This window comes from Hipposideros armiger, unplaced genomic scaffold (assembly GCF_001890085.2).
Source record: "Hipposideros armiger isolate ML-2016 unplaced genomic scaffold, ASM189008v1 scaffold_17, whole genome shotgun sequence".
NCBI lineage: Eukaryota > Metazoa > Chordata > Mammalia > Chiroptera > Hipposideridae > Hipposideros > Hipposideros armiger.
The window spans coordinates 5,416,477-5,427,094 of NW_017731367.1; the positions used below are offsets into that span (position 1 = coordinate 5,416,477).

Below are 10,618 nucleotides of genomic sequence, written 5' to 3' on the forward strand. Positions count from 1 at the left end.
GAGAGAGAATAACTGTTAGAACTAATAAACAAATTTAGCAAAGTTTCAGGGTATAAAATCAACACACAAAAATCAGTTGCATTTCTATACACTAACTGAACAATCTGAAAAGGAAATCAAGAAAACAGCCTCATTTACAATAGCATTAAAAAACAACAAAATACTAATAAACTTAACCAAGGAGATGAGTTGTACAATGAAGAGTACTAAACAGTGCTGAAAGAAACTAAAAGACACAAATAAATGGAAAGATATCCTGTGTACATGAATTGGAAGACTTAATACTGGTTAAATGTCCATACTACCCAAAGTAATCTACAGATTCAATGCAACCCCTATCAAAATCCCAATGGCATTTTTTTATAGAAATTTTTTTTAAATCCTAAAATTCATATAGAACTTGAAAGGACCCAGAAGAGCCATAGCAATTTTGAGAAAGAAAAATAAAGCTGGAGGCCTCATATTTCAAAATATATCAAAAAGCTACAGTAATCAAAACAGTATGGTACTGGAATAAAGCCAAACATATAGATCAATGGAATAAAATAGAGATCCCAGAAATAAGCTCTCACGTACATGGTCAAATGATCTTCTATAAGGGTGCCAAGGCTACACATGGGGAGAGGACAGTCTCTTCAACAAATGGTGCTGGGGAAACTATATATCCACATGCAAAAGAATGTAGTTAGACCCTTACCTTGCACAATTTACAAAAACTAACTCAAAATGGATTAAAGGTCTACATGTAAGACCTGAAAGTATAAAGTTTAGGAGAAAATCTTCATAACATTAAATTTCTTGGAAACGACACCAACAGCACGGGCAACAAAAGCAAGAATAGACAAATCGGACCGCATCAAACTTTAAAACTTCTGTGCAGCAAAAGGAAACAACACAGTGAAATGCACTGCTTGGCTGGTTGATGTGCTTTCTTCCCTGAGGATGACCTCCCAGGCCACAGCCCAGCATTGCCCCATTCATTCTTAGAAATCCCTCAAGCCCATGCTCTCCCTTGGGCATCTTCCAGATCTTTAATAAATACAGGTAAATCTTAGAGAATTTTTCCATCAACCCACACCTTCCTTCCCCACACCCTGTTAGACCTATTCCTGAGTTTTTCTTTTGAAAAAAAACAATTGCAATGTCTGTGATTTGTGTGTGTGTTCTCAAATAATTTTGAGGATATACACTTTAGAACAAGGTAAAAGTACATTGTGCACATGCTAGTCTTAATTATTTCTATTAAAATTAAACATTGGAATTTTTACTAGCAACAACCATTCTACTAGAAAACTATTTTAGGGGGAAATTATCTGTCCACGTTATTTAAATTTTATTGGATCCTTTCCAGACATATAGCCTGTCCTTTCCAAAACAACCTGTCATATTATAATTGGGCAAGAACATTTTTAACATGGAATCCACAGATTTCAAAGGATCTGACAGCTTCTCACAAATGTGTGCAAATTGTATTGTGCGTATGTGGGGTTTCCTGGGCATAGGATCCATGTTCAAATGTGATTCAAAAAGCATCTATTTTAACTCCCCACTGAAGTTTAACCACCACTGCTTCAATGAGAAGGTTTAATGGAAGTCTTCCAGGGGGTCCAGTTCAATTGTTTTAAATATATGATGCACACACAAGATTCAGGGTGTTAAGCAGTATTCCAAAATGATGTTCTAATCTTTGATAGAGTTTAATAAAGTCTAAATTGTATTAGACTGGAACCTGTAACGTCTCTCCGCGACATTGCTTACTTCAAGTTTTTTGTTCTGTTTTTTTAGGAAAATGAATTTTAAATTAGTTGAAAATCATATGTAAAGATTTTTATTTCTAAGATATTAATCTTTAAAAGAGTAACTCCCTAAATGAAGTGCTTCCCATTGGGACACAACGTAATGAAATAAATATACAGTACACAGGAATTGTCTTTTCCAAAATCTTTACAGATATTAAGGGGAGGGGAGGAGAGGGAGGAGAAGCTCTTCTGACTCTGAAAATGAAGGGCCAGAGAGATGTTTGTGAGCTAATGAGTTATCCAGACTCCACTGATGACTAAGAAACTCACATGATTTGGTTGAGCTGAATTCCCAGGTGGGAAAAACGCCTTCAGTTCCACACGCTTTTCCTGCCATCATACTTAGGAGCCAACCATGTGGCTGGAGCGTTCCTAGCCCAGATGTTAAATATCTGTTAACGCTTTTGTTTGCAGTTAAATCTATTCTATTGCTCATCATGTCATGGAGTCCCAATTTTTTAAACTGAAGTTCCTGGCAATAAATCTTAGAGAATTGTTTCATTTAGCTTATTAAACGATGTCAAACATTGTCTCTCCACATGACCACCTGGCTTGCCCATTTTAATAAAGCAGCCACCCCCTCACTGCCCTCCCCCAGTCCTGCCCCTTCCCCATCCTCCGGAAATGGAGACAAGAGAGCACAAGTCATGTTTACTGGGCGCCCTTCTCATAGGTGGGATTTTGTGCATTCCTCCCAATAACTCAATGGTTGTTCCCCCCCCCCTTGTATAGCTGGGACCCTAAAACCAGGTGAGGCAAAGTAATTTTCCCAAGGGCACACAGGTAAAACAAACTAGATCCAGAATCTTCACGAGAGTCTGTGTTTTCAAACCCTATGGGAAGAACCCCAAGAAGCCCTAAGAGGCTGTGCCAGATTTGGCCCAGATCGAGGAAACTCCCCATGTCTTTGGGGGAAAAAATAGACTTCTTTGGTGGTGACAAACCACAAATTCTGTGTCAACAGAATCCATTTGTCTGTTGCTGTTCCTTCAAATATGAAAAACTTGGCTGCCTGAGAGCCTTCGGTTGGGTGGGGCAATGTGCTGCTTTGTGTCACAGATTCAATGTCCCAAAGGCAATAGACTCTATAATAGAACTTGAATACATTTTTATTCTATTTAGCATTAGTAATTCCTTCTTTCTACTCTGCCTCCTTCTAAAAAGGATTGGAGGTGCCTTTTTCCTTTTATTAGCTGTTCGCTAGAAACTTACAAAGATGCCTCATCTTATAAAGTTTGCTGTACACGGCCCTTCAGCCTGAGCTTGTATTCAGTCATATTCCAAAGATTCTTCCCAAGCTGTTTTGCAATTCTGTGAATTTAGCTTTCATTAAGTCTACTCAAAAGCTTTTTTCATTTTCCACGTCTGGAAATCTTTTTAAAGAAGGAGACACACACATGCACACAAGGAAAGAATTTTAAAACAAAGGCTTAAATACATCCAGAGCTCCCAATTTCAAGTCATCTATTTGGTCTTCTCCAAGTGCTGCCTCTCAAACGCAGGCTGGTCCTCCTATCAAGTTCCAGGACTTCTGTGAACTCCTAACTGTCCCTTTTGAAACGGGAGCTGCAGGAGTAGGAGACCGTGGTGAGAGAAGCAAGCCATCCGCTGTGAAGTGAGGCCACGGTTCAGTCAGCGCCAGGGGCCCTGAGCTTGCAGCTGCCGGGCTCTCTTTTTCTTGCCCTTCTTCCCTTTCTTGCCTAAATCTTGGGCAAGGAGGCCCCCTTCTTATCCCCAGAGAGGAAGCAAAGAGGGGATTTATTGTGGTCTTCGAGTAGGAAAGAAGGAGCGTGGGATTTGACATATTATTTCCCGTTTGAAAGAACTTTGAGGGAATCCTCAAAAGCAAAAATGATTTGGAACAACCCTAAGAAAATCCCTTCAAAGAAATACATCGGAAGATTTTTTTTTTACTGTTTATTTTACAATTTGAATCTCTGATTTCTATTCTATGAAAACTCACTAGATAAGAAATATCAGCTACACATACAATATCTGTAAACAATTGTCTATTTGGCCCATGCTCTGAACGCTGTTTCTTGGGACAGCACAATTCTAACTCTTCTGACCCCACGTGTGCTGGCTCCGCCTCGCTGCCACTCACTGGCGTCCTCGTTAGACACTGAGGGGCTGAGTAGAGATCTGCAGCTCTTCCTGGTAAAATCAAATGACAGGATACCTGTTCGGCAGCTCACGTATTGGAAGAGATCGGTACAGAAAGGGGGCGGGGCGTCCCTCGCATGTAGCCTCCTCCCGCCAGAGGTCCTGTGCCAGGGCGTGCTGAGCTCGTTGGGGTTAGCATCCTTCTCCCCATGAAGTCAACTTGAAGAACCTCGACATTAACTGCCCACGTATTTGGAAGTTAATTTAAAGACATATTCCTAGCGTCCAAGATAATGACCACGAGGCAGAAAGGTCCATCTCTGCTGTAGTTGGAAAAGCCAGACGCCACCATGCAAATGTACAAAACATTTTACCCTCTTAAATCTAAGGCAGCCAGACAAGGCTCTTCCTCTATTTATTCTGCTAATTATAAACATTGGGCAAAGACACGTGCAGATTTAACATTAAGGAAGAGGGTGCCTTAGAGAGGCTTCAAAAGAAATGGCACCCACGCCCATTCCACCCCGGCCCCGTGGCACGTGGTGCAGTTGGCTCCAGGTGAGTGCTCGGCGTCCACCCTCCTCCTTTCCTTTCCTGGCCTTGGCCTTCGAGGCTACTGGCCTCTCCCAAACCACAGTGCTCCACAATTACTCAAGGCGGCTAAAACGTTCTCGCATTATAAGGAAAAATTAAACATCTGGGTTTGTTTTCTAGTCTGATTCATGATCAAGCCTAAAAGAGAAAATTATGGAGACTTTAAAAACTTAAGTTGAGCCAGCTGATAAAATATCAGCTCTGGATGTAGTGTAATAGCCCGGAGAAATTCTACTTCCTTGCTGTCTCCATCAATAGCGGCCGGTTACTTTCTCCCAGCCTTGCTTCCGGGTAGAATGAGCCTCACTGCCTGGTGCTCCAACAGGCAGCATTTCTGCGACCACTTTCTTCCGTCTGTTACCCTAGGCTCTGACGGGTGATGGGGTTCCTGCTGCCCCCACTACAGACGGAGAGCCCCCCAGTGCACGTCGGGGCAATCTGTGGGCTCAGCTGAGCTGGCTCTAGCTCTGGGTGCCAGTACTGGGCCACTGAATCAACTGATGAAGATTCCAGAAGAGAAAAACCGGTTTCCTGGAATGGCTTCCCTTGAGACCTGAGTCATCTCCAGCTGCTGTTCAATTTTTAATTTTGAAATTAAACCAACCCATGAGCTCTTCCTTCCAGTAGCCAATTCTCCATGCTCTGCACCCATGAAAATCACAGGTATAGCACTAAACGGGGGGTTGGGGGCACAGAACTATTCCCCGTTGTACTTTTTCCTGGCCTCTCCTAACTGGAGAGTGTTTTTGTGTGTTTCCTGAGCCTTCGCGTTCCGGAGAGCAGCAGGATTACATGATGCTAAACGCAGCCAGCCCCCTACGCAAGACAGGGTTTTGCAGAACTTCCCGTATTTGTCTTAATTTTCTTCTCTCCTTCTTCTATCCAGATTTTTTTTTTAACAACAATTACCTCTCTTAACAACAATTAAAATATGCTGCTCCCTAGAAGACTGGCCAATGGAAGGAAGCGCCTTTCTCCACATGATGCTCTAAAATACACTGGAGTCCTGTGCCTCCGGATTCCTAGCCCCAGGGGTTTGCCCATGGGACACGCTGACATGTGTGGGAGCACCCAGGAGAGGACGACTTGGCTTCACTGCCTGCTCTGTGACCTCAGGCCAGGAATTCACCTCTCTGAGCTGCATTTCTTCATTCAAAATGTCAAGGGGGTGGAGAAAGCATCCACCAAGGCAATCATTTTTGGATAATTCAGATAGTCCAACGGAAACCATATTTGCCAGCCAGAGAGCAGGGCCTGTGTCTTGTCATTCCTGTCCCCTCCCTAGGCCCCAAAGCTCTCCACCTTGGAGCACAGTGGGGAGCATTAAGCCCAGAGCCCAAGTGGAAGGTTAGGCTTCTCAGCTCGGAGCCGGAATGCTGTGACTCAGCCTCCTGACAGTGGGCATCTCAGACTAACAATCATAAGTCAGAGAGTCAGTAATGTATTTGTAATTAACAAATATTTTAAATGGAACATTTATAATTAGTTTGTGTGAATTTTTTAAAAATACATTCAAACAAGTGGCCTATAAAAGAAAATAGCAAAGGGCGGATAATGAGTTTGAGTTACTGGGTCAGTTCATCTTAACATCCCTTCCAGTTCTAAATCTCAAGATTTCTACTTAATACAGCCCAGCATGAATATGCAAACTGGCTTTGTTAATTTAAACATCTCATAGTAGATATTGATATAACATTTCTTTTAAAAGTTGACTGCGTAATGCCCTTGTAACAAAATGATTTTAGAGTACAGAATGCCTCATTTCAAGGAATAATTTCACCTCAATAGACTCACACCTGAGCATAGAAAAAAATAAAATTCTAAATTTACATCTACTTCAGATATTACAGTCACGATTTTTTTAAATTATGGATTGAAGCCATCTCTAGATGGGCCCTAAAGTTACCCACGAGCTCTGTTGCGATGCTTCCCAACCCACTCCCTGCAGACCGGAAGCCCCACCCTGAGAGACTCCAGCACCACTTGGAGAATTTTCTAGAGCTCGGAGTGATACACCGCCCTCTAGAGGACAGAAAGCCAGACTGCATTTTCAGGAACAGTGTTCTAATTCAAAATTTCATCTCCTTCCCTAAGTAGACCTATGAGATCAGTGGGTCTTAAGAGAGAATCAACATAATGAATTTCTGAAGAGAACTCCTCTTCATAAATCAGGATGCTGTGGGTGCTCCCTGAGTGTGAGACGGCCGCTCCCCATGGTTTAGAGGGTTCAGGCAGCGTCTTTTAGGTAAAGACAGGGATTATCTCCCAGAATTTCTACACTGGAAAGAGAGAAACCGTAGCTAACAGTGGGGGGTGAAGACAGTGGCCCCGACTAGCTGGAAGCTGTCCGAATTAGCGGGGACTTTTTAGGCTTCCTGCTTTAAAAATTGAAGCATTTGGGGGTTTCAGTTCCTTAGCCAGAGCTACTAATATATATATTTTTTAGTGTCCGGTAGCTCCTCACGTCATCCAATGTTTCTGAGGCAGTGGTGTGTTTTTACTGCCTGCTTTCCACAGCTAAGAGACCATGAAAAGTCTGCTCCCAGAGGTCTCTGTGAGAAAGCTGCCTGATATACAACGTCCCATTCAGAGTGGGACGTGTCATTCAAGGTCCGATCCTTCTCCGAGAGATAACAAATCCTCAGGTTCTTCCAAAAAGAGCAAACTTTCAAATAAGACTTTTGGCTAAAGTTATTTACAACATGCCTGCAAGACAGTCACATGCTACAAAATTCATGACTTGCCGGTGAATTTTAAATCCTAAATGTGGAATTTCACATAAAAGTGGGTGGTGACACAGACTCCTAGCAAGGACCACACTGTATTTGGTTGTCTAAACACCGAGCAAGGAGACATAGGAAGCCCCGATGGCAAAATCTCTCTACCAACTTCCAAAGGGAAAGGAGGGCTGGTTTCGAGCTGGCTTTGAGCAGTGGGGTCTGCAGCCTCCTAACCCAGCACTAAGGTAAGACGGGGAGCCTTATTTCAGCCACACATCGGTCACGGACCATTCCATTGACTAGAGGAGTTTCTTCCTGCTTTATCATCAGTGATGTATTCGGTTCTAAGCTACATAATCACAAAAGGCACCATGACGACAGAACGAAGCACAGTGAATCCTAAACATGTTAGAAATCAAAGGAGGTACAGAAAACAAGACAGTTCCTATTCAGAAAGATGTTTATCGTCTATCACATATGTCCTTAAGATCCAAGTTTGAACATTCAGCACAAACACCATCGCCTGAGGGCCACAAGCATGACACGGTGAGGCACACACCTTCCCAAGTGCTGCGAGAGCCGGGACCAAGGGCGAACATTCCAGAGGCTTCCCCAGCCACCTCCCAGGATGGTGGAGTGGCCACACCCTCCAATTCCCCAATTGGAAAAAGGCAGCACAGCCACACTTCGCCACCCTGCTGTGATATCCCTTCCCAAGTCCTCTTCTCCACCCAATGCCCTCTTAATGGTTTTCCCACTGCCATGAGTAGGGAAAGGAAAAACTAAACCCATGGGAATGAAAAGCCCTTTTCTCAGCAAGCAAGACACCAAGACCACATGACCACTCTTGCATTCTGAATTCCTACAAAAGCTCCTCACCTCCCCAGCTTTATACCTTCACCCTCAGCAATGAGCCCACACAAGCACGAAGCAAAATGCAGGTCCCAACTTTCTGGGCCCCATCCCTAGGGGTGGCCTGAACAAAGAACGCTGCTCAGGTAATCTGCCCATAGAGCTGATGTCCATGCCTGCGGGTCAGCTGGCTTGTCCAGCACTTCTTTCTCTGCTCCCTGGTAGGGCCTTAGGGAGCACAAAATTTTCCCACTACTTTTAGTAGAATCTGACGGGGAGGACGTTATCTTCTGGGGGAACAAATCAAATAGCACATTCCAAATCCAGAGGTAAATTAGTTGCTAGGCCACCTGCTTTCCTGAAATGGTAAAGATTTCCTTGCCATCTCAGCCACCTGCTGACTCTGTAGCCTCCGCAAGTAATTTAGCACCTCAGATCCCCAATTCTGCACCTTTAAAACTAGGGAACCACGCCTCGGTGGTTGCCAACCAAGAACCTCATCCATCACCGTTGGCCCAGCTCAGAACTCAGAGACTCCAACAACGTCCAACAGCCAATCAGCTCTCACTACAGCTTTAGTTAGAAACAAAGAATACTTGATTTTAAAGCCATTTCTGTTCAGGTTTTTGAAGTGTTAAGAAAGGGTCCCCTGGGAGGTTGGGGGATCCCCAGTTGAGAATAATCTATCTACATGAGCTCTGCACACACTGGCAGCTCTAAGGTCCTACAGGTCTCCGGCGGTCGTAGCTGTGTGCAGGCCAAGAAGCTGGCTGGAACGGGTCCACACCCCTGCATCCCCTCTGGGCGCGGGACACTCCCCTTCACTCAGAGCAGTCTGTCCTTGGGGTCCAGACCAGCTCTAAATGTGTACCTTGGGCTGATTTTCTTATACTCCCCAATACTCCCCTAGGCCCTCCCCAGGACCCCACCCCTACCCACTTCAGCCCCAGTTGGTTTCCTAACACAGTAAGCCCTTGAAACAGGTCCCCAGAGCAGGCTGGCAGCTGTCAGGGAACGCTTTCCATCCTGGGCGAGAGGACCGGGCCCCACCCTCCCGGCCAGGGAACAGGCCTTGGGCCTCCCAGCTTGGCACCCGCACCACATCTGGGCAGCGCAGGCCGGCCCGTGGCCCCAGGAGCCCTGCCTTATCCACTGGGCGTGCTGCCCAGCCCCAGCGCCTTCCCCTCCTCTGACCCCTGCAGCTCCTTTAAGCCACCTCAGAGGACAAAGGCTTCAACAGTGACTCCAGGTTCCTAAAAAGATGAAGCCCCAGTGGTAATGGCTGAGGAACTCGACTTGGCCCTGAGCCAGGCACCAGAGTCCTCCCAGTCCCCCGAAGGTCACAGATGTGCTTCACCAGCCCCGGCCCAGGCCAGGTCCACTGAGGCAGAACACCCGCCTGACGCACCTGGGAGATCTCCGGTGGCGTCTCCCCAAAGTACTGCCCAACAGGTAGCTCCCTGGATCCTTGCAAAGACTCTTCTGCTAACAAAGCAGATTCCAGCGGGGTTTTAGGAGGAGCAGACAGAGTCCAAGAGGGGTGAGCGGAGAAGGCTGCTTCCGAGCGCGCGGGCGAGCGTGGAACGCCGCGGAGCTCCACAGCTGCAGCCCGGGGCCACACGGCCTCGACCCGCTACGCAAACCCAGTCGCCACACACTGAGAGGGAAAACCAGATGAACCTCCCAGAGGCTAGCAACTTGTAAAGAAAACTGTCACCACGTGAACCTGAGAGCCACCTAGGAACGGTCACCGGGCTGAAAGCATGCCCTTCCTGTCCACAGCCTTGGGGAAAGAGAGGGGAGCTGGCACTCACCCTGAGCAAGCCTGAAGAGGTGTGTGTCCCTGGGCTTCGATATTCAGTTACGCTCCACCTGATGCATGTTTTCCCCGCTCACAGCGTCTCCTTTTTCTGCAGCAGAGGGGACCCGGCAGAGGAGCTAAACCCCTCTTGCAGTCCCTGCAGGAGGCTGGAGCACAGGAGAACTGAGCGGCCCTGGGTGGAATATTGAGCTCCAAACTGGACCGTGTCCAGGGTACAGTCAGGGCTTCCTCGGCTCCTCCCCCTCCGCCTCCCCTCCTCCAGACCCCTCCCCACCGCCGGCCTGCCCCAAACTGTAAATGAAAACCAGACTCTCTGTGCTCTGTGGCTCCAACCCCCGCCGCGGGCTGATGTCACTCTCTGAATGCTGTCTTCACCCTGCAAGCGTTTCGCTGGACCTCCTGCAAACCCCACCTCTTGAAAAAAAAAAATTCACTTCTACTCGTCACCTTTTGGGCTGGGCCCTCGGTGGCAAAGAGAATGAATTTTGGAATTTTTTTCGTGGGTATCCATGGTTTTCCTGCTGTGTGTTCCAACACCATCAGAAAGGGAAACAGGAAATGCAGTCGCCCCCCTCCACCCTCACCACGCCCTCCTGTTTCTTGAAGTTTCTGAATTGAGACTTCTCCTAATAACCTCCCCTTTCAAACATAAAAACCAGCAATTAAAGTCGCCTGGGCTTTCTGCTCACCAAAGTTCTGTTTGCCGGTGAGAAGGCAGGAACAGCAGC

General features: G+C 46.2%; 1 protein-coding gene across 6 annotated transcripts in view; it reads right to left on the reverse strand.

The window, feature by feature from the left end:
• The window catches only part of COL6A3 (collagen type VI alpha 3 chain), an 81,987-nt gene extending 71,637 nt beyond the window's left edge, over positions 1 to 10,350 (reverse strand). For 5 of the 6 annotated variants that reach the window (XM_019630038.1, XM_019630033.1, XM_019630024.1 and 2 more), the window contains exon 1: positions 9,883 to 10,113. The gene's annotated coding sequence lies outside the window, so the exon portion shown is untranslated. Of the gene's footprint in view, positions 1 to 9,882; positions 10,114 to 10,337 lie in introns of those variants that run through there. The other variant, XM_019629997.1, reaches the window with a different exon arrangement.
• Between the last annotated feature and the right edge of the window lie 268 nt (positions 10,351 to 10,618).